General features: G+C 41.1%; 1 protein-coding gene across 1 annotated transcript in view; it reads right to left on the bottom strand.

The window, feature by feature from the left end:
- Positions 1–23,958, bottom strand: part of LOC126336587 (disks large 1 tumor suppressor protein) — a 4,198,467-nt gene that overhangs the window by 2,470,897 nt on the left and 1,703,612 nt on the right. The gene's annotated exons all lie outside the window — the stretch shown is intronic.

Raw genomic sequence — 23,958 nt, 5'->3', positions numbered from 1 at the left:
TCCTATACTTAATTTGTTCAAGACACCCTCTACAACCCCTCAAATTTTGTCGTAATATTTCTGAGACACCATGTACGTTGCTGTTTACATTTCCTAATTTTCAGATCCGATGATGGCTGAATATCCGATACCGGTAATCGGTTTTAATAAATAGTATGTCACCAAGACACTAACTTCTACAATTTACGTTAGAATAAGGTTGTATTAAAGAAAGACACAGAATCTATTCAGAGGTGTGCTGCTAGATTTGTTAGCGATTCGTGCGATGGGACCGCGAGTAACGCGTAAATGCTCCGTGAACTCAAATGGGCATCCCTCGAGGGGAGAAAACGTTCTTTTCATGAAAGCTATTGAGGAAGTTTAGGGAACTGGCATTTGCGACATACCGCGGAACGATTCTATCAGCACAAACATAAATCTCGTGTAACTTCTGCAAAGACAAAATAAGAGAAATAAGGTCTTCTACGGAAGAATGCAGGCAGTCGTTTTTCCCTCGCGGGAATAACAAAGGGAATGACTGACAATTTGTGAGGTACCCTACACCGTGCTCCGTATGGTGGCTTTTGAGGTATGTATGTAAATTTATGTTTCCATTGTGATCGATAATTTAAGGAAAAGCATAATTTTTAGTAAGCTTTCTCGTATCCAGTGTTTCTTTAGCTGAACACTATAAATTTATAGTTTGAAAATATGTTTTTTGATATACAGTTTCGTTTAGTATACTATGTTACAGAGAAACATTGTCTATTGGTTAAGCATAGGGGCAGCGAAAGTCTGGAAATCTGAGTTTGGGTCTTCCTCTGGGCTATATTTGTATTAACCACGATATTATCGTTGCACTGGAATTCAGCATACTTGCGTGTAACTTTAATGATAACATTGAATGTCACAATATATACACTGAGTAAGACCTCATTACCGTAATTCATTCCATGTCAGTGAATTTAATTCAATTTGCGTTCGATACTTTAACCTCAAAAAATCTTAATTTGATACTGGGCATGAAATTATTGCTTCTCCAGTGCGTCACTACAGGATTAAGACAAAACGCGAACTTCATTTTCCAAGGAGTGGGACATGAATTAAGGTTTAATGTGCAGTGACTATGAGCTCCTCACGGCGACAAACAAGCTCGGGTACGAAAGGGATGAAGAATGTAATGGAGATTATCTTTTTCACACGAAAAAAAAAAAAAATCCGGGCATTAGGCTTTGTAAATGGAGGGAACATCGGAAAACCTAATTCTGCATCACTTAATGATGATTTAAAACCCTGTCCCCCTATAACGTGAGACCCATTTGTTAACCACCGCACAATCTCACTCGCTATTTTCTTCCACGGAAATGAACTTATTTAATAGAGTAAATTCTGAGGAGTTGTGCATAACTTCGGCGAAGGTAATAAATCGGAAACTTGCATTACGCGAGGGAAACTGCTAACAGGAAAAGTTGGGAGTGCGGAGCAAGGAATTTCTGCACCTCAGACGGAAGTGAATAATTTCAGCGGTTTGTACTGTTTAGGGCTGTAATTGTTGAAGAAAAAATAAACAGATCATTCTGACACAAACTATACTACCTACAGAAAGAAGATACTTTTAAACTAAGTAGTTATAGTCGGCTAATTAATACAATTAAAAGCTTTTAGACATGTGAGATACAAGAAGTTTTGTGCGTAACGAACCTTTCACATTTCTTTGCACTGTAGGAAACGTGGTCAGAGAAAGTACGTGAGGAACACACTAAGATTGACCTTTTCTGTGAACAACGTCCAAACGCTTCGTTTGCTAATTGCGTGTCCCTCGGTTTTTTATCGAATTGTGGAAGTATAAAGACTACGTACACAGGATTTGTTTGTAGTTATGTCTACGTGATACGGAGTTACTAGTTACTGAATAGCACACTGCCTTAAAATTGATGAAGGCAAACATATTAACCTTTAATACTACTCATGTAACATGTGATTCGCTAACATTTAATTTTTTAGGTACATATTTCACCAATTGTAATTAAAAATTTGTATACAGAAAAAGAACTTGTCCAGAAATTATAAATGTACACTATTTTAAAAATTTGCTTGGTTACTTGTTACGTATTTTATGTAATTGGGCAATTCATCGATGAAATTTTGCTTGCATACTGAACTTCTTTTCAGTCTCTCACAGCTTTAGTCATGAGTTTTAAATGCTATTTTTTCCTCTATTCCTATAACTGTTGACATTACTATTGTTCTCAAAATGTCATGGATTAGTTATAACGAATTTCACTAGCGAATATGAATATTGTGAAGGAGCGATTAAAATGCCTATCTCTCTTACGAGGACTCTACACTATGATTACTGAGGAACAAAACACTTCATTCTTACATTTAGCTTTTGTGCAATCAGTATTTCATTCTGAGTAGTAAATTATAACAGAAAATTATTCCATGGAACTACGTTAATACCCCGTTTTGTCTCTTTCCAAACTATGAATTAACGAGAAGGATAAAAGTTGCTGAAGATTGTTGTTTGAGCAGTTTAGCAAGATGTATTTACTGAATCATGTTCATGCGCTTTATTGGTTGTTGATGCTATGCTATTTGTAGTTGGTAACTGTATACACTGTGTTTCTTTCCAAAATTATGGAAGAGAGAATTTTCAGAGATTCACTAAAAACTGCTGATATTGGCTGAGCCGATTAATCGTAAGTTTATTTCAATTCAAGTTTTCATATCCATGCTCCCACAAAAACTTTGAACATCCTACCGTATTTACTGCCTCATGCCCATGTAATAAAATAATTATCGGTGTTGTTCTATTTGTAGTACAGAGTTGCATATATCATGGAAGAGATAATTCTGAGAGGATCACTTAATACAATAGTTCTGTGTAAGACATTGTAACTAATTTCTACGATTGCTCTAACCGCGTGACTTACCACGCGTATATCCTATACGACTACTACACGTACGAGTGCAAACACAACAATTTCTCTCACTGCTCAATACAAAATGTAAACACTAGTATGTTTTCCACGCAACACGTGAACGTCAGAATTTAAAAGTGCTCCAGATGGATTGTATTGACAGCTTCATATGGCCATTATTCTTCTTCTTGTTCTTCTTCTAATATTACTTCTTGGCTTCTAACAGACTCTAAAGTACCCTCAGGTGCTGCGTCCAAATGCTTCTATCTTGTGCTGCTTCCTGAGAATTATTTGCACACATCCTGTTACATATTATTTTTATTTTACTTACTCACGAATTCCTGGGCCTCTTACCAAAATGATTTCTCCATGAATATTGTTGAAACCACTTCATCCTCTTTCATTGGTACCAGATGGTCTGCCCACTGAAGTAATTTTTATTGTGCTCATTCTTGTTGCTTGTGATAACATGTGGATTTCTGCGTTGTCTCTTCCCTTCCAGCTTCGCCACTCATGATCACTGTATGGACCAAAATTTTCCTATAACTCTGTTTACAAATATTTGTAACGGGTGTTCTTCCACTTTTAATTGAACTCTATGTGTGTGCTCTGTAGGTTACGAGCGGACTGATAACTGCGTTATATACCTTTATTTTAGTTTTCCTTGTCAGTGGTTTACACCCTAGAAATTTTTGTGAGTAGCAGTAGGATCTCTTAGCACTTTGTAGTCTCATCTTCGTTTGAACTTCTCTCTACATTTGTTTGTCTATCACTGCTCTCAGAAACTGGAACAGTTCAACATGTTGCAATTTATGTTTGCTGATTATCATATGGAATTGGTTGTCTTGTTCATCTCTACATCTTTGAACCATCGCTTGTTTAATTTCCTAATCGTTTAATTTTAGGCCAAGTTTGGATGCTTCTTATAGGAGCTTCACAAATAACTGTCTAATCTCTGTTTCACTTATTCTAATGAGCACTCTACGATCTGCATACGCTAAAATCTTAACTTTATTTCCTTCGAGCGCCTCAGCAAGTACTAGTTTGTGTATCCTGCCAATTCCCTCAAAGGCAACATTAAAGAGAAGATGGGACAGAACATCCCCCTGTCTTAGACCATTTTTATATTTAAAATGGTCAGATTTTTTTAAGTTTATTAACATCCTGCATGTATTACCATCCACGCACATTTTACAAAGGTAACAATGAAGTTTAGATGGAAATCAAAGCCCATCATCACATTCCAAAGGTTGTGCCTGTGATGGCATCATAGGCTTTCATAAAATCGGAGAACAAGTAATGCATTTTTTAATTACATTTCCAAACTTTTAATTTATTGTTTCGGTTACAAATATATTTTAACTGTGGATCTAAAAGTAATCTTTATAATCCCCAATTATATTTTCTGTACATGGTTTCCAGCGGTTTAGCAATAAACAAGATAAAATCTTATAGAATGTAACTGGTGATACTTCACTATAGTTTCTGAAGTCTTCTCTGTCGCCTTTTATCGAAACTATTAATGATTCTATCTGATCTGCTGGTATGGTCGCAGTTTTCCACATTACTCTTTTCAGGTGATACAAACATCTATGTGGTGCCACTCCTCCATAGCTTAGATTCTTCTTGCCACTCTCAGTTGCCTTATCAGTTTTTGGATGTTTGATACTTTCCAGCAACTCTTCATGTCTCGGTTCTGGAATCTGACCATTATTAGTGACTCCAGATCAGAATAGTTCAGTAGATCGTCACATTTATATAATCATGCATAGATAAAATAGATGCATTCATCTGAAATACTGAAAAATATACTTTTAAAATAAGCAAATAATTTTAAAATACCAAAAAGAAGTAAAATTTTGATAGGTACGTCTTCTAACTTGGCTTACAGAAACAACAGAAACTCTTGCTGCAACAGGCTATTTGGTCCAAAATTCATTTATGGATTTACGATTACACAAATATACTACTAAAAATTTGTACTGAGCTGTGAAAAAAACTAGTCTGTTTTTACAACGTACCCACGTTGCTTGTAGAGGCTACACCAATATGAATTGTACTTTATTAACTTGGCTGTAATGCAGTCGTTAATAGAAGTTTTTCGTTCATATTTGCTGTAACAGGTCTGACGATGGCTAAACCAAAACCTTTTGAATGTATCTATATTGTTAATTACAAATCCAATCAAGGAACATTTCTACTGGTCATTTACTTTTATTTTAATTTATTACCGTTTGGTGTACATGGAATGCAGCTAGCATCATATTGTTGTCGTAGTACAATTGACGCTTACAACAAATTTATGTTAGTAACTACAGAGAACTAGTATTTGGTAACATATCACATCACACATAATGGTAACTGCCAACAGATCCGAATTCTTTGATTATTTAGAAAACAAAATTTATGTGTAAATACCCTAATTTGACCTACACTAATAGTTTCACTATAGCTTCCAAAAGATAAAGATTAAGCGGCATATAGATTTTGTCTGATTATCCAGGGGAGGTACAGAATGCTCTCCATATACGCCCTCAGCTGTATGTGCAGTTACAAACTCTTACCAAAGTCTGTGACTAATTTGTTATGTTTTGAATTTTCTGATGCGAGAAAATTAGTGAAAAACTGGTGTATTATTTGGCTTAATCTCTTGCTGATGACCAAGCCGATCACACGAAAATAATGGGGAACAGCACATTTTGATGCTGATTACCAACAGCAAGTTGCACAGTCTCTAATGCCTATCCTATTACGGTAATACTGCATTTCAGAGAAGACTGAAGAGCTGTTAACGCGAAGTTAGTAAACTAGGTATCGCAGAATATTCTATCATAAGACACAGACAGAATAGAAATATGGTACGCCTTCAATTGATTATTAACTATTATTCGCCTTTCTACTCATTATCAATATTGAAACCTTTATACCCAACATGAAACAACAGTTCTACAGAGAAGAAATTATAACGACGTTGCTAGCTTCAGTGTGCTGAAAGATTCTGTTTCGTTTATGTTGTGCGGTCAGTGAATCCTTGCAGTTTGCACAGCAAAGATAAGGAACAATCCCTCAACTCAGCAACGACTAAATTCGACTGTCGTGCATTAGGTCAGACAGTAAATTCAGTGAACGTAAAACAGAAAGAATACTTGCGCCACGTCATAAGGGAGATGTAATACAGAATCAGAAGGAAAACACTCGAACCCAGTGAAGGCGCTAAGGTTCGAAGCAGACTCAGGAATAAAAATAGAAAAAAATATTGAGACGCTCCACCCAAAGAGAAACAAGTTAATTACGACTTCAGACAAGAAGCATAAAGGAAATATAAAAAGAGATATTTCTGGAATGCTCAAGTGAGTTGCGGAAGTGTGGATAACGGACTGGCTGTATCATTAATCAGTAAGATTATTGATACAAAGCATGTAATTACCCAAAAAGAAGAAAAATGTGCTATGAATGAGATAAAAATAAAACTTTTAGTGAAAGAAAAACATCCTATATTATTGTGTCACACCTAGAATGGAGCAAGAGTGTCACATTAATATGAAAGAAAACGAAATGAAGGAAATATTTCATTTAATACCCTATAACCGTTGCATACTACTGTTAATGCGCTGAGATGCACTACCCAACTGCTCGGCAAACTATGAATGAGAAAGCGTTGAAGTGAATTAATAAATGCATTTTTCAACAGCCGCTCTGAGACGCGGTTTATTGTCATCTTATTTAGATTTAATTTCTCTTACAGGTCTCAAGTCGTAAGTGTCGTCTTCTAGCAATGATAATACATACACATTTAAAGTAAGAGTGCGGTGTCGCTTTACATATTTGGTGTTATGTGCTCTTCCAAATAACGTCTTGATACTTTCATGGTGTAATAATTCAGCCATTAAATTTCGGGAGGGCAACCTCATAAACTTTATTTCCTCTTTTTCTAATATATCTGCCGTATATCCCGAAATTTAATGGATGAACTTCTGCATAATTTTACACTCCCGTTAACTTCAGTGTGCCCAAAATTCTCGTAAAACGTAGGCTATTGCCATGAAACAAGTCATGCTGACGGTTTCTCCACTATCATTGTTTAATAAATAAGTTATTCAGTAACAGCTCAAACGCCGGCCGCGGTGGCCAAGCGGTTCTAGGCGCTACAGTCTGGAACCGCGCGACGGCTACGGTCGCAGGTTCGAATCCTGCCTCGGGCATGGATGTGTGTGACGTCCTTAGGTTAGTTAGGTTTACGTAGTTCTAAGTTCTAGGGGACTGATGACCTCAGCAGTTGAGTCTCGTAGTGCTTAGAGCCATTTGAACCATTTTGAACAACTCAAACCAAGTATCAGGAAGTAAGCTATGAAACTATTCGTTAGTATTTAGGTGTCTTACGACAAACACTATGGGGCACTGAATTTGCGTCCTCCTCCATCCCCACCGCCAAAAAAAGTAAAAACATTTACACTTACTTGGCTCACAGGTCACAAGAAAACTCATTCAGCCAGTTGACGTACGAACCAGTCAACATTCCATCCCTTTACACCACAGTAGCTCGGGGCAAAGCTCAGGAACAAAATGCCTTTCGTAGGGTGTGGCACTGCAGAATATGCCGCGGTTAAACAAAGTTAATATTGTTCCGCTGCATTTCTAGGTGTTACAGAATATGATCTTTCTCTTCAACAGCAAAGTCAGAAAATGGAATGGAACTTTCTACTGCGCCGCTGTGTGTCTATTGCAATATATGTTGTTTACGATGGCATTTTCCTAGCTGTGCTACACCGAGGGTCTCAATTGTTCACGTCCGACACATATTGTTTTAATCTGTCAGGGAGTTTCATACTCGATAGCAGAGTGAAAATTTATCCATAACAAATCAATCTATTGCTGTAAACACAATAAATAACAATGTAATTATCTGCATAACTGGCCAGATGAACACCAAACAAATACTGTTAAAAAAATCCTCGCCTGGCTCAAATTTCATCGACGGAGAGGGCAGCATAGCTGCAGATTAAATGAATTAGCCAGAAAAGCTAACTGCGAGCGGTGAGATTGCAGGATAAACCTACAGTAGTAATCGGACGAAAAGGGGTGCAGCCGACAGGGCGGGTTTACGTTCTGCAGGAAGGAGAGTCAAATGGGAAATACATACCGCAATGCTTACTTCCGTGTTAAGTGCACCACGAACAGAGAACAGAGGATGTAACTAACTGGTTTCATGGAAACGCCCTTACGGCTGCCCGTTGAGTTGCGAGGGAAACCTTTATCGTAAGAGCCCTGGAAATGGCGTACTTTGCGTACACGCAATAGGGCACCTGAGGCAACAGCCGATCACAGCCGAAACCACTCGAGTCGTTACGAATGGCCGCTTGGTCAATGGGGCTCTATGGCGCGATGTGAAAAGTCACCTTTAAGCCACCATCTGAAGTTCTCAGGGGTCGGCGACCAAAATGGCCGACATTTCACGCCTAAATATCATCTAAATATCAATGAGCTAGTCCTCTGTCACAGCAGAAATGGTTCTCATTAGTTTCTTTGTCTTTGTACATGCACATAACTCTGGCAGAATCCACAGTTTGTGAGTACAGAAAAGGTTGACATCTAAATTTGGTTTATTTAACATCACTTTCAGTTTCCTTTAAATTTAGAGTAATCTGTAAAAAAATAATATGCAGCATTCTGCAGTACATTTCACAACTCATTGAAGAACATGGGTTCTGTCGTCGACGGTTACCGCAGAAAAAAATCTTCGTCACCACAGATATTTCCCTCTTGAAAGCACACCATCAAACCTAGCGCACAAAAAATAAACCAAAAGTTTCAAATCCGAAAAGATAGTTCCACAAAGGCCCAAAACACAGACGAGTGAATTCCTGGTTTCCTACAACTGTTATCATTACTAAACCTATTTCTATCGCACTACATATACACAATGAACAGTGTAATCAGTGGAGCACATTCTACACCTACCCGTATACTCTGAAAACCACTCTGAAGAAATGACAGAATAGCGGGTGGTTATAATTACAGTGCAGTTACTCGGCAGGGGTCTAGTGCTGGATGTAATTATTGTATGGCAGCAAAAATTGATACATATACCTATGAATGATCACGGAATAGAACTACGCTGAAATAAAAGAACAATAATTCCAATTTTGATCGCCAGGTCTGGTGCTCTGAATGCAAGAAAGACGTATAGAAAGGTTTCCCTTTGTAATGGATTAGGAACGGGACTGAAGTACAAAAAGTCAAACAAGTGACAACTGCCACTTACACAATTTAACCAATATGAGCACCAGAAACGTCGACGTGACGCTGTAAGGCGCCAGATTTGCACCTGGTAGCCAACACTGAAACCAATTTTTTTCCTTCTTAAATCGGTTGCGCGTTAACCCATTAGCATATATATCAAGTTTCTCTGCCATAATATAACAACAGCCCACCCTGGACCTTCGTAATAAGCTGCATTTTAATTGTAACCACGCAGCACTTAGCACAGAATAACATGCTAGGATTTCTTCCCGTTGCAGCCCCACAATACGTGAAAGGGACGACTGGTTAAATACCTCTGTGAGTGCCACAATGAGACTGATTTTCTCTTCATACTCCCTACTTGAGTTACATGTAGGTGGCTGAAGAACTCCACTAGATTCTTCACTTAATACTGGTTCCTGACCTTCTGTAAGTAGGCTTCCGTGGGATAATTTGCACTTGTCTTCAAGAAACCGGTTTTTCAACGTTTCCATGTCATTCTCCCATGAGTCAAACAACTCTTTGACCATTCTTGCTGCCCTCCGTATGCGCTCAATATCCCTCCATAGTCTTGTTCGGTGTGCGTTCCGCAGACTTGAGGAGTATTCTAAGATAGGCCTCACAAATGATTTGGAAACAGTCTTCTATATAGACAGCCCGAACTTTCTAGAGGAGTTGACTAATTTTAATTATGAATCATTGATATTCTAGTCATAGGGTACTAGGGTTTTGCCGTTTTGTGGAAACATACGAGGGTGATTTGAAAAGTTCTCGGAACGGAATAGAAAAAAAGTAGTTGAATCACTGAAATTTACTTTATTTTTCAATGTAGTTTCCTTGTAGATAAATTCACTTGGTCCAACGATGATCCGGTGCCTTGATTCCATCTCGAAAATGAGCTTCCTCCTGGCGTGCAAAATACAGGTAGTTGTAACTCCGGCTATCAAATCTTCGTTTGAAGTGCATCTTCGTCCACTAAGAAAATATTTCAGTTTTGGGAAGAGATGGTAGTTAGACGGAGCCGTGTCAGGTGAATAAGGCGGGTGTGGCAACAACTGATACCTTAGTTCGTGCAATTTTGCCATGGCGACGGCACATGCGTGCGGGAGCGCATTGTCTTGATGGAAGATAACTTTCTTCCTTGCTAAACCTGGTCTTTTTTCGCGTATCTTTTGTCGCAATTTGTCCAGGAGGTTAGCATAGTATTCTCCAGTAATTGTTTGCCCAGTGGCATCCCCTTCGCATCCCAGACCCTTCCTCCCGAAGGAGTTGTCTTTGCTTTGGTGGAGGAGAATCAGCATGTTTCCACTGCTATGACTGTTGTTTTGTCGCTGGGATACAGTAGTGCACCCAAGTTTCATCTGTGCACACAGACCTGCGCAAAAAATCTTGTTCGTTTCTCCTAAAACGGGTCGAACATTGTTCCGATATGTTCACTCTCATGCGTTTTTGATCCAGCGTCAAGAGTCGCGGCAACTATCTTGCAGATAACTTTTTCATTTCTAATTCTTCAGTTAAAATGTGACATACCCTTTCAGATGACATCTAACAAGCGTGAGCAGTTTCAGGCACTTTCAATCGGCGATCCTCCATGATCATTTTGTGCACTTTTTCAATGATTTCTGGAGTAGTGTCTCATCTTGGCCGACCACTGCGTGGATCTTTATTTAAGCTCTCCCGACCAAATTTAAATTCATTTGTCCACTTGGCAACATCTGAATATGAAGGAGCAGAGTCACCCAGTGTATTCTGGAAATCGGCATGAATGTCCTTAGATTTCATATCTTTCTTTACAAAGTAATTAAAATTCAAATTGCTCTGAGCACTATGGGACTTAACATCTGAGGTCATCAGTTCCCTAGAACTTAGAATTACTTAAAACTAACTAACCTAAGGACATCACACACATCCATGCCCGAGGCAGGATCGCGCGGTTCCAGGCTGAAGCGCCTAGAACCGCTCGGCCACAACGGCCGGCAACAAAGTAATTAATCACTGCTCGAATATTGATTTTTTCCATCTTCGCAAATCACTACTAGGGAACAACAACAGAGCCAGGTCATGGGCACAGCCCTCTTCTTAGAGCACTGACATGGAACGTCTTTACAGGTAACAGTCCAATGAATATCACGTGAACAACTCGTTGTGCTAGCGCTGACCTCTCTTGATGATTCCGAGAACTTTTTAAATCACGCTCGCAATTTTACGAAACGATGTTGCAGTGCCTCTGTTGTTGTGAACTACGATGTAAAGTTCCTTTGGACATGCATGTGTGTCCGCAGCTCGTGGTCGTGCGGTAGTGTTCTCGCTTGCCGCGCCCGGGTTCCCGGGTCCTATTCCCGGCGGGGTCAGGAATATTCTCTGCCTCGTGATGACTGGGAGTTGTGTGCTGCCCTTAGGTTAGTTAGGTTTAAGTAGTTCTAAGTTCTAGGGGGACTGATGACAATAGATGTAAAGTCCCATGGTGCTCAGAGCCATTTGAACCATTTTTTGACAACCACGTGTGTCCGAATGAACAGGCACTGTGACGACTACAGCCGTTATGAAGAACAACAAATGTATTCGCAGTTGCGAATATGGACAACCATCAGCTTTATAATGGAATGACGACAATGAAAATCTTCAGTGGTCAGGGCCTCGAACCCGGATTCCTTGCTTAACGCGAGTGGTAGCTGAAAGTTAAATGTCTCGTCTGTACGGGAATGTACACAACGGATGTACGAGTACAGGTTGTACACACATGATTAATAACATATGTAAGTTTAGACCTGGTGTGACTCAGACAGGCAAATGGGAAAATGATGGTCAGGTCCTGCAGAAAGTGTCATCACTTCTGTCTCTAAGTTGCCGGTACGGTAGCTCAGCGTGTTCGGTCTGAGGGTTAGCTGCCCTCTGTAATAAAAAAAAAAACTGAGGTAATGAATCAACGATCAACTTGAACAAGCGTCATGGGACGTCCGCCCCGAAGAAATACAACAAACAATATCGAACAAAATGAGATCAGAAAAAAAGCTGGTCGTAGGTTGTGTTCCAAAAATGAGCAGCATAGAGACAGAAGTGTTGACACCTTCTGCGGGACCTGACCATCATTTTTCAGGACAATGCTCAAGCAGGTACAGTGCAAGCTGTTACTGATTTGTTTGACTGATGGGGCCTGCTAAGTGCTATACCACCTACTGCACTCCCCTGACTTAAGCCCTCGTGAGTTCAATTCGATTTCTAAACTGAAGGAAACACTTCACGCTTTCGCTTCAGAACTGCTACAAATTCGTCGGGAAATAGACCGCGCCGCTCCAACTGTAAACACAACTGGCACTGCTAAGAGTATCCTACGACTTCCACATTGCTGGCAATGGGTTATACACATTGCTGGTGAGTACTCTGAAGGTCAGTAAAACTTTGAAACACGTATCTATTTTGTACGAGCTGTAAATAAGTAGTTGCCCCTGTCAAAGATCCAACCCTCGTATAAACGGTGCAGAGACCAATGAGGAAGCATTCTATTTATCTGTGGAAAACCTGACGGCGTAGTACAGTGCTTGCGCAGGTACAAGCGTTATGTAGTACACGCTTTAGCCACATTGTTCAAGCAGAAGACGACCTCCATGCATTCCCATGTTGATCTCTCGATACAATAAATATCTGGTATTTCTATTTCTTCAAAATATTGCCATTTTCGAATATAGTCTACTGACAATCGCTAATACACATCTGTTTGCTGGTAATTGATCAGTTGTTACTGTTGGATGAACTAATGTTTTAGCTTGAATCTTTAATTTTTTCTTGAGAATGCTGTCAGTAAGAGTGACTTTCTGTATCGATATCAATAATAAAAATTAATAACAGGCAAATAAGACAGCCAACCGGTTACAATAATTGGTGGTTTTCAATTACCCTTAACCCTTCTTCCAATGGATTTAAACCTATCTTCTTCAGAAGTGCAAAAAACGAACTTCACAATACCAAATAGATTGTTTCTTGTCCTTCTGAAGAAGACGGGTCTAAATCCGTTAAAATGATGGTTACGGTTATTGAAAGTCACCATTTATTGCAATTGGTTGGCTGTGTTACTCAGTTGCTGTTCTGTAACCGTTGCTGAAGTGCAGCCACGTTCAAAATATAAATTAAGATAAATAACAGAACTCCATGTAGTTTTTCACAGTGAATCAACCTTCAGAGCTCAGCATCATGCTCTAAGAATGACCATGAGAGATTCTGTACAGTTCACCAGAAAATGAGTCTGGAGTGGAACGGATGCTTGTTAACAAAAATTAAGAATTATGTCATCACTGACTGGTTGAAGCTGTCTGTAACTGTAATTTATTTATACAACCTTCTTTACAACACAGGAGGAGCAGATATAGAAGATCCAAAGAAGAGCGGCGCGTTTCGTCACAGGGTTATTTGGTAACCGTGACAGCGTTACGAAGATGTTTAGCAAACTCAAGTGGCAGACTCTGCAAGAGAGGCGCTCTGCATCGCGGCGTAGCTTGCTCGCCAGGTTTCGAGAGGGTGCGTTTCTGGATGAGGTATCGAATATACTGCTTCCCCCTACTTATACCTCCCGTGGAGATCACGAATGTAAAATTAGAGAGATTCTAGCGCGCACGGAGGCTTTCAGACAGTCGTTCTTCCCGCGAACCATACGCGACTGGAACAGAAAAGGGAAGTAATGACAGTGGCACGTAAAGTGCCCTCCGCCACACACCGTTGGGTGGCTTGCGGAGTATGACTGTAGATGTAGATTAGTCGCGGTAAAGCAATAATACCAACAGATACAGTATTTATTTGTTAAAGTTTATTTAGAACGAATATGGGAGCGTTGTAATCGTCGACTGTTATGGACAGATCCTAAACAATGCTCAGTGGCACGAAAAAAATTTGAGATATCTGAGACACGCAAAGCTACGATGCCATTATAGACGACACACGAAATGCGACACTGGAAACGGACACATCCTTCCGCCACATACGAGAGTACCGCTGGATTCCATCTCACGTAAGGAATTTCTGGCATTTGCGCGGGCATTGTTGTGATTTTCTCGCCGATATTCCACTTCAGATGTTCCATTATTCGGAAATTCGTGTAATACATCAGTCCTTTTGGAATATTCCATAGAAAAAAGCAGTATGAACTGGTCTGAGAAATTAAAATTGCTACACCAAGAAGAAACGCAGATGATAAACGGGTATTCATTGGACTGATATACTATGCCACAACTAACATGTTATTACATTTTCACGCAATTTGGGTGTATAGATCCTGAGAAATCAGCACCTAGAACAACCACCTCTGGCCGTAAAACGGCCTTGATACACCTGACCAAATGTTTTCAGTTGGTGAGAGATCTGGAGAATGTGCAGGCCAGGGCAGCAGTCGAACATTTTCTGTATCCAGAAAGGCCCGTACAGGACCTGCAACATGCGGTCGTGCATTATTCTGCTGAAACGTAGGGTTTCGCAGGGATCGAATGAAGGGTAGAGCCACGGGTCGTAACACATCTGAAATGTAATCGCCACTGTTCAAAGTGACGTCAATGCGAACAAGAGGTGACCGAGACGTTTAGCCAATTGCACCCCATACCATCACGCCGGATGATACGACAGTATGGCGATGACGAATACACTCTTCCAATCTGCGTTCACAGCGATGTCGCCAAACACGGATACGACCATCATGATGCTGTAAAAAAAAAATGGTATTCATCCGAAAAAAATGACGTTTTGCCATTCCTGCACCCAAGTTCGACGCTGAGTACACCATCGCAGGGGCTCCTGTCTGTGATGCAGCGTCAAAGGTAACCGCAGCCATGGTCTCCGAGGTGATAGTCCATGCAGCTGCAAACGTCGTCGAACTGTTCGTGGAGATGGTTGTTGTCTTGCATGCGTCCCCATCTGTTGACTCAGGGATCGAGACGTGGCTGCACGATCCGTTACAGCCATGCGGATCAGATGCCTGTCATCGTGACTGCTAGTGATACGAGGCCGTTGGGATCCAGATTCCATATTCTGCTAACAGTCATTGGATCTCGACCAACGCGAGCAGCAGTGTCGCGATACGATAAACCGCAATGGCGATAGGCTACAATCCGACCTTTAACAATGTCGTAAACGTGATGGCACCCATTTCTCCTCCTTACACGAGGCATCACAACAACGTTTAACCAGGCACCGCTGGTCAACTGCTGTTTGTGTATGAGAAATCGGTTGGAAACTTTCCTCATGTCAGCTCGTTGTAGGTGTCGACACCGGCGCCAGGCTTGTTTGAATGCTCTGAAAAGTTAATCATTTGCATATGACAGCATGTTCTTCCTTTCGGTTAAATTCCGCGTCTGTAGCACATCTTCGTGGTGTAGCAATTTTCCCACTTGAGGAAAGCTGCTAGATGTGTAGGAGGTCAGACCAGGTCTACCAGCGTCAAAGACAGCGATGATAAACATTTGGCTATGGGGCGGACCACTTGCTTAGCAAATTCACCGAAAATCTGTAGAATGACAAATGTCAGTTTTCTGTTTAATGTTGGTCAGCTACATGGATAATTTTGTCCCAGAAATCCCTCAGTTAGTTAGGCTGGTGGTTTTTGGAAAATTTCGGAAAATTTCCCTCTGTTAAGAGGCAAATTCCAGAAGCAGTAATCACGTCCTAAATTCCTCTGTGATGTGTGGTAAAAAGAGTACAGTTCTGCCACAGCCATCTTTCTCTAATGACGACAGAAAATATTTTTAAAACACCGTCGGTAGCGTCGCCTGTAATTTGTAGTGATTCACGCTCATGTCGAGCAAGTCATCGAATGTACATTACATACTCACAAATAAACAAGCAGGGTGTGTAAAATAAAACTGATAAGTGATTCGAAATTATTTCTTGCACCTTAAAATAGTCCACCGAACTTACACCATCCCCCTCGTGTGCAGCTGATGCATACTGCGTTGCCTATCTTAAGGTGCATAAAATTTTTTCGTAACCAGTTGTATTTTGCGCATCGTGTGCTTATACATAAATTAGGATTTCATATTTTTTGACTGGGACATACAGTGTAGGGAAAAAATTAAAAATAATTCCTCTCCCCAGTCTCTGACACACAATTAAAGATTACTATGTCATAGTGAGCAAAAAACACAATTTATCGTTGACGGGGAGAAAGTGATAAGAAAAGTGTGCAGTGTGTAAACGCTAATGTGCCGAAATATTCTGACTACCTGCTTAAAAGCATTTTGGGCCATATTTTCAACCCGGTACAGCTGCAGTTCTGTGTGGCGCTCTCTGGAAATTCCTTGGTAGGTTTCCGAAGGTATGTGGTACCAGATGCTTGAGCACAGGTCACGCAGTTCTCGTAAACGATGGGTGGATAATTTTAGGGCTTGGAGATGGGACTCGATAGTGCCAGAAATGTGTGCCAAAGGATTCAGATAAGACGAATTTGGAGGCCAGCACAAGAACATGCGTTCGATATCAGTCCTCTCAAACCACAGTAGCACGATTTTGACCTTGTGAAACTGACAGTTATACTGTTTTATGATGATGTAACCATCAGAGAAGATATAAAGTTTGAAGGGATGCAGATGGCCCACAACATTGTTAACGTGGCGCAAGCCGTCATGAAGCCATCGATTATTACCCCAGGTACGATGGGAGCGAAGGTGAATGTGCCCCATAGCACAATACTGCTCCCACCTCTCAGCATGCATAGCGTGGTGCATCTCCGATCAACCGTTAGCTTGAGTGACAGTGCGCCCGGACACACATTCGAGCTGGTATAACGAGAAACGTGATTCGTCCGACTGGGTGACACGTTTCCAGTGATCTTCGGAGAAATCGCGGTTATGCAGTGTCCATTGGAATCATAGTTGAGAATATCTTTGGATATTCAGGGTGTTGTGGGCATACATATTTTTACTGGTGACTCAGGAGGGTGAACTGAACAACACTGAATAGTTATTTACTTCATTTGCCGACTAATAATTACAGCTATTAGGAACAGTATATTTTTAGATTGATTAGTACCTCCAAGTATGTATGGCAAGACCAAGTCATCAATGCTCATTTTCCACTGGACTGCAGTGAGGTTTTGAAGAGTGTATGCTTGGATGTAAAACGGGTAGGCTATACTGACTGTCGTGGTCCACTTCACAGTACAGTTACTAACATGAAGCGAACACCAGGTAGTAAATTATGTAAAATGTTTGCGGAAAGACAGTTAGATGCAGAGACAAAACAACTAACACACTAACGTACGCAGATATTAAGGTAGCAATGATCACAATATCTGCCACTTGGAAGCCGTAGTGTCATCTACTGTGGGGCCCCATGTTTGACACTATGCACTGAACGGTGTGCTCGGAAACACTACTGCGTGTAGCGCCAATGTACTTTGTTATCAGATCTGCGTATCCTGCTTTACACAGCGGGCAAGCCTGTGATCTCGACATTATGAGTGAGGCGTGCACGCCCAACAACTTGTCGGATGCTTGCTGGTTTCAACGTCCTTCAACCAGTTTCCATAGACGCTCACGACAGTAACGCGCGGCGGCAGACCAGTTCGGTAACTTTCAAGCTGCTGGTTTCCATGTACCGAACCATATCAACTGAGCTCTTGTCAGAGTCCCTCATGTCTGTTAATTTCCCCATTTGTCCGCGTACTGTAGATTAATCCCCATCAGTCTCTGCTCCGCTTATACAGCGTGAGGTAGATAAGACAGGCCATCGCAAATATACCCATAATAAATAAATACATCGAGGTGCGTTTTTTTCCCCGTTACAGCCGACGATATGGGAAATTTCCTGACGTTCGAAACACACGTCTTTTTTTATTTTATAATGAAAGATTATACTTCCTCTGTGACATTTGAAACAAGCTTCTAAGAGGAGTTCAACGGCGCAGTATGTAAGGGACATGATCGAATAGTATCAAGAGAACAGCGCAGCAAAGCACTGTCTCACCGACGGGAGAAGAGGTTCCACTTGGGTCTGCCGTAATTGTACCTACAAAAAAATAAGCCAGTACGTACCTCCAGTGCTATTCGTGTGTTTATTATCACCACTGTCATTCCAAGTGCTCAAAATGTTCACCTTGAGCAATGTTACATATTATACATTGATCCTGTAGAAACAATACTGCACGTTGAATTTTATCTGAAGTTAACGGCGGCATAGGTTGGCGTTACTGGGCCTTTCACGCCTTCGGTAGTCGGCGGCGTTTCCTAATAAACGCCTTCATTCAATTTGCGCCGTAGATAAAAGTACAGAAATGCTAAATGTGATGAGTGTTCAGACCATTTTGCGTTTCCTGAACGACCCTTCCAATGTTCTCCAAATGTTCTCTTAAGAAGATCTGTTACTACATGTGCTGAGTGGGAGGAACATCTGTCATATTGGTACGACATCGATTGTCTTATTTCCTGTGGGATGTTGCCTAGTAACTGCAGCAGCAGTACATACGTACAAGGAACAAGGGTGTCAGTGCAAGGGACTAGTCATCAGTCATCATCAGAATGGGAAGAAATTACATGTGGTGTCCCACAAGCATCCATTGCTTTTTCTTGTGTACATTAATGATCTCTCATCAGTTACACTGCCAGAAGCAGAGTTCGTTTTGTTTGCAGATGACACAAGTATTGCAATAAATAGTATGTCGAGTGTAGTTCTAGAAAGATCTGCTAATGATATTTTCATGGATATTAATAAATGGTTTAAAGCCAACTCACTGACATCAAACTTCGAAAAGACTCACTATATGCAATTCAGAACCTGTAAGAGCTTTCCACCCAGCATATGCATAAAGTACGAAGAAGAGCATATAGAAGAGGTTGACAGTCTTAAATTCCTGGGATTACAACTTGATAAAAAATTCAGTTGGGAGGAGCACACCACAGAACTGCATAAACGCCTTACCAAATCTGTATTTGCAATTCGAGTGTTAGCAGACATAGGCGACATAAAAGTGAAAAAGCTTGCATACTTTGCCTACTTTCATTCCATAATGTCATATGGTATAATATTTTGAGGTAACTCTTCAAGTCAAACAAAAGTTTTCAGAGTCCAAAAGCGTGTAATACGTATTATTTGTGGAGTAAACTCACGTACGTCTTGTAGAAACCTCTTCAAAGAACTGAATATACTAACTACTGCCTCTCAGTATATTTACTCCTTAATGAAATTTGTCCTAAATAATATATCTCTTTTTCCAACAAACAGCTCAGTTCATACATAGAATACCAGGAACAAAAATGATCTGCACAAGGACTTAAAAGCACTTACTTTCGTTCAAAAAGGGGTCCACTACTCAGCAAACATAAAAAATTTAGTTACAAATAGAGATCAGTTTAAAAGGTGCCTGAAATACTTACTAGTGGCCAACTCCTTCTACTCCATTGACGAATTTTTTAATAGAAACAAATGATGTGTTGTATATATTTATACTATTAGTATTGTTATTTCAGCTTAAAAAAATAAAAAATAAAAAAGGGTGAAATGTTCCACATCCACAAGGATCTCCTCAACACGGATCTATGGAACGAAATCTAATTTAATGTAATCTAATCTATGCCGGATGGGGCGGCCGTGCCGTTCTAGACACTTCAGTCTGGAACCACGCGACCACTACGGTCGCAGGTTCGAATCCTGCCTCGGGCATGGATGTGTGTGATGTCCTTAGGTTAGTTAGGTTTAAGTAGTTCTAAGTTCTAGGGGACTGATGACCTCAAAAGTTAAGTCCCATACTGCTCAGATCCATTTGAACCATTTTTTGATCTGGATACTCATCAGCATACAACCGCGCTGCTGTTGTAACGGTTTACTGACATTCGCCTTAACCGACGCTCACCTTTTTGACTGTCGTTTGCCTTGCGTACATCTCCATAGCTTTACGAGTAAGTTTTCTGATTGCTATAACAGCAGAAGACAAGCCGATGGGCTTCAAAGCGCACAGTTAAACACCAGAACCATACATGAGTTACGTGTTTGGATATGTTTGGTGTAACAGGGCAGAAACGACTACTCTTGACGGCGGGACACTGGTTTGGACCGCTGTTATTTCGGTACTATATGATCAAACTCCCATATATTGTATGTCGTTAAAGTTAGGGCACAAAAATTCCGTTAGGAGGAAATAGAGAAATACACGGTCGATGTCGTAATTCGGCGACTACAAACGCTAAAAGTTACTTTCTAACGTCAGGAAATTCGCCATATTGTCAGCTGTAACATGGCGAAAACTTCGTCTCGATGTAATTATTCATTCTGGATGTAACAGGGGGTTATAATTCAAGAGCTACTGCTCAGGATATCCAGTGTGGGCTGTAATTATCGTATGGCAGCGAAAGCTGGTAGATATGCTAATGCCTTAACGCGGAAGCGATTTATGCTGGAAGAGAAAGTATGTCAAATTTTGGCCACCAGATGCTAATCTGACGCTGCACCGCATCTCATCGACGTCTCCAATACTAATATTGAACGAACGATGTAAGCAGCGATTAATAATAAATTCTATATTATGCCTTTGTCGCTTGCTTGTCCTTTTCTTTCCGCGTCCCGTTCCTTATCCATTACAGATGGAAACAGTTCTATACGCCTTTCTTGCATTCACAACGCCAAATTTGCACCTTGTGGCCAAATTTGGAACTAATTTTTTTTTCAGCGTGAATCGGTTCCGCATTAATGCATTATAATATCTACCTAGTTATGCTGCCCTAAGATAATTACAGCCTGCAGTGGATCTCTGCGAGTAGCTTCATTTTAATTATAACCATCTGGAACTTGGGGTGGCCTGTCTCAGCTGCCCCACCCTGTATACTTTTCCTACAAAATCACGGGCTTGCAACGCCACCTGGTAGCGCTATATATCGGAGTGGGCAGTGATCACTGTGTTTCAGTTCATGACTATTTGTAGAATGGAAATCAATAACGGGCTAAGTGCCAAAAGACTAACTCCGAGTTATTCAGATTTCTGTTTTGACAAAAATATTTTAATGAAAAAGCCTCAACAATATTTTTTAGTTATTATCAACAGTAAGACTCACAAGCCTATTGCAAAATTTTTGGAATTCCCTTCACTTTATCAATGAAAATTAAATTATTATAAAAAACGCGTAAAAAGCTAAATATCATGTAGATATTTGGAGAAACGAGGTTAGTGCCATTGAAAAGAATTTCAGGCATTTATCAGTTTTGTTAAGAATAAACTTTTTACAGATACATTTTGCAGATAAATTTTACAGATACACTATCCTGTGATTAAACTATTTTTCATGCTTCTTTTAATTTTGTAGAGCACAAAGCAATTTTAATCGATTAAATGTTAGAAAAATGCTCTATTAGCTACTTTCAAATACGGCAGCATACGTTGCAGATCATTTTCGTTTTCATCTGATACGATGATTTTACATTGTTGTGACGGTAAAACAAAGATTTTATTATGTCAGTGGTAAACCCTTTCTTGAAAACCTCGTAGTCGTTCCAGTCTTAAGGTTCGTTAAAAATTGTGCTCATCTTCAAAACACCAGGTGCAATTTTTTTCACTTGAATCCTACTACATCTGGAAATACTTATTTCTGTTGTGTTAATATATCTATTGGGTGCTTTTCTAAAATATTAGAGTCCTCAGGCTGAAGTATAGTAACTACAAATCGATTGTTAGGTGTCGCAGTCTCCATAAGTCTAAAGAAGTATTTAGATACTTAACACCCTGAAATTCTTCCAGTCTCTTACGTTTCTCAAGGTTGGCAAAATCTCCGTCACTCGCTGCGAACAATTACACTACTGGCCATTAAAATTGCTACACCACGAAGATGACGTGCTACAGACGCGAAATTTAACAGACAGGAAGAAGATGCTGTGACATACAAATGAGTAGCTTTTCAGAGCATTCACACAAGGCTGGTGCCGGTGGCGACACCCACAACGTTCTGACATGAGTAAAGTTTCCAACCGAATTATCATACGTAGACAGCAGTTGACCGGCATTGCCTGGTGAAACGTTGTTGTGATGCCTTCTGTAAGGAGGAGAAATACGTGCCATCACGTTTCCGACTTCGATAAAGGTCGGATTGTAGCCCATCGCGATTGCGATTTATCGTATCGCGACAGTGCTGCTCGCGTTGGTCGAGATCCAATGACTGTTACCACAATACGGAATCGGTGGGTTCAGGAGGGTAATACGGAACGCCGTGCTGGATCCCAAAGGCCTCGTATCACTAGCAGTCGAGATGACAGGCATCTTATCCGTATGGCTGAACCGGATCGTGCAGCCGCGTCTCGATCCCTAAGTCAACAGACGGGGACGTTTGCAAGACAACAACCATCTGTACGAACAGTTCGACGACGTTTTCAGCAGCTTGGACTATCAGCTCGGGGACCGTGGCTGCGGTTACCCTTGACACTGCATCACAGACAGGAGCGCCTGCGATGGTGTACTCAACGACGAACCTGGGTGACGGAATGGCAAATCGTCATTTTTTCGGATGAATCCAGGTTCTATTTACAGCATCATGATGGTAGCATCCGTGTTTGGCGACATCTTGGTGAACGCACATTGGAAGCGTGTATTCGACATCGCTATACTGGCGTATCAGTTGGCGTGATGGTATGGGGTGACATTGGTTACACGTCTCGGTCACCTCCTGTTCGCATTGACGGCACTTTGAACAGTGGACGTTACATTTCAGATGTGTTACGACCCGTGGCTCTACCCTTCATCCGATCCCTGCGAAACCCTATATTTCAGCGGAATAATGCGCGACCGCATGTTGCAGCTCCTGTACGGGCCTTTTTGCATACAGAAAATGTTCGGCTGCTGCCCTGGCCAGCACATTCTCCAGATCTCTGACCAAGTGAAAACGTCTGGTCAATGGCGGCCGAGCAACTGACTCGTCACAATACGCCAATCATTACTCTTGATGAACTGTGGTATCTTGTTGAAGGTGCATGGGCAGCTGTAACTGTACACGCCATCCAAGCTCTGTTTGACTCAATGGCGAGGCGTATCAAGGCCGTTATTACGGCCAGGGGTGGTTGTTTTGGGTATTGATTTCTCAGGGTCGATGCACCCAAACTGCGTGAAAATGTAATCACATGTCAGTTCTAGTATAATATATTTCTCCAATGAATACCCGTTTATCATCTGCATTTCTTCTTGGTGTAGCAATTTTAATGGCCAGTAGTGTAGTAACGCTTAGGCCGCTTTTCAGGTTGTTGCCAACGGTACTTTGCTTGGTTTTTCACGTCTAATTAAAAAAAAAAACTTCCCGCTTAGCTCGTTATTGATGTCCGCTCTACATTTGTTCTTCTAAGTGTGTCCTGAAAGTTTGGCTGCACGTTTCAGCTACAGTTTGTATTCCTGCATATAAGGTACGTGTACGATTGTGAGCTACATTAGAGAATAGTTACACGCTCAGAGACGGCGAAGCTAATAGCATGCGGCAGGCACCATTTCCGACAAGTGGCGGGCGTACTCACTTTCTGTGGCCAGCAGCAGCCGCAGGAGAAGGCGGAGGCGCCCGGAGAACCTTCCTGTGGGCCGGACCTCCGCATCCGACGCCGCTTCCGCACCTTGCTGGGCACGGCGTACATGTAGTTGGAGAAGCGCCGGCGCGAGTGCCGCACTATCGATACCCAGTCGATCATGGTGTCGACGACTCTCGCAACACTGCCAAACCACTTCTACTGCAGCACAACCACCTGCCGTCGACAACGGCCAGTATCGATGTAGTTAAGAGACGGTTGTTTTCGAGATAACCACTGGCCTCGCTTACATAGCTAACAGCATTTCAGAAGTTGTCACCTGTCGCAACTGCACTGTGTGGGATCCGAGTGTCTTGTT

The sequence above is a fragment of the Schistocerca gregaria genome, chromosome 2 (assembly GCF_023897955.1).
Source record: "Schistocerca gregaria isolate iqSchGreg1 chromosome 2, iqSchGreg1.2, whole genome shotgun sequence".
In the NCBI taxonomy this organism is placed as follows: Eukaryota; Metazoa; Arthropoda; class Insecta; order Orthoptera; family Acrididae; genus Schistocerca; species Schistocerca gregaria.
Note: the sequence above shows the minus strand (reverse complement) of the source record. Positions and strands in the feature narration are given on the sequence as shown.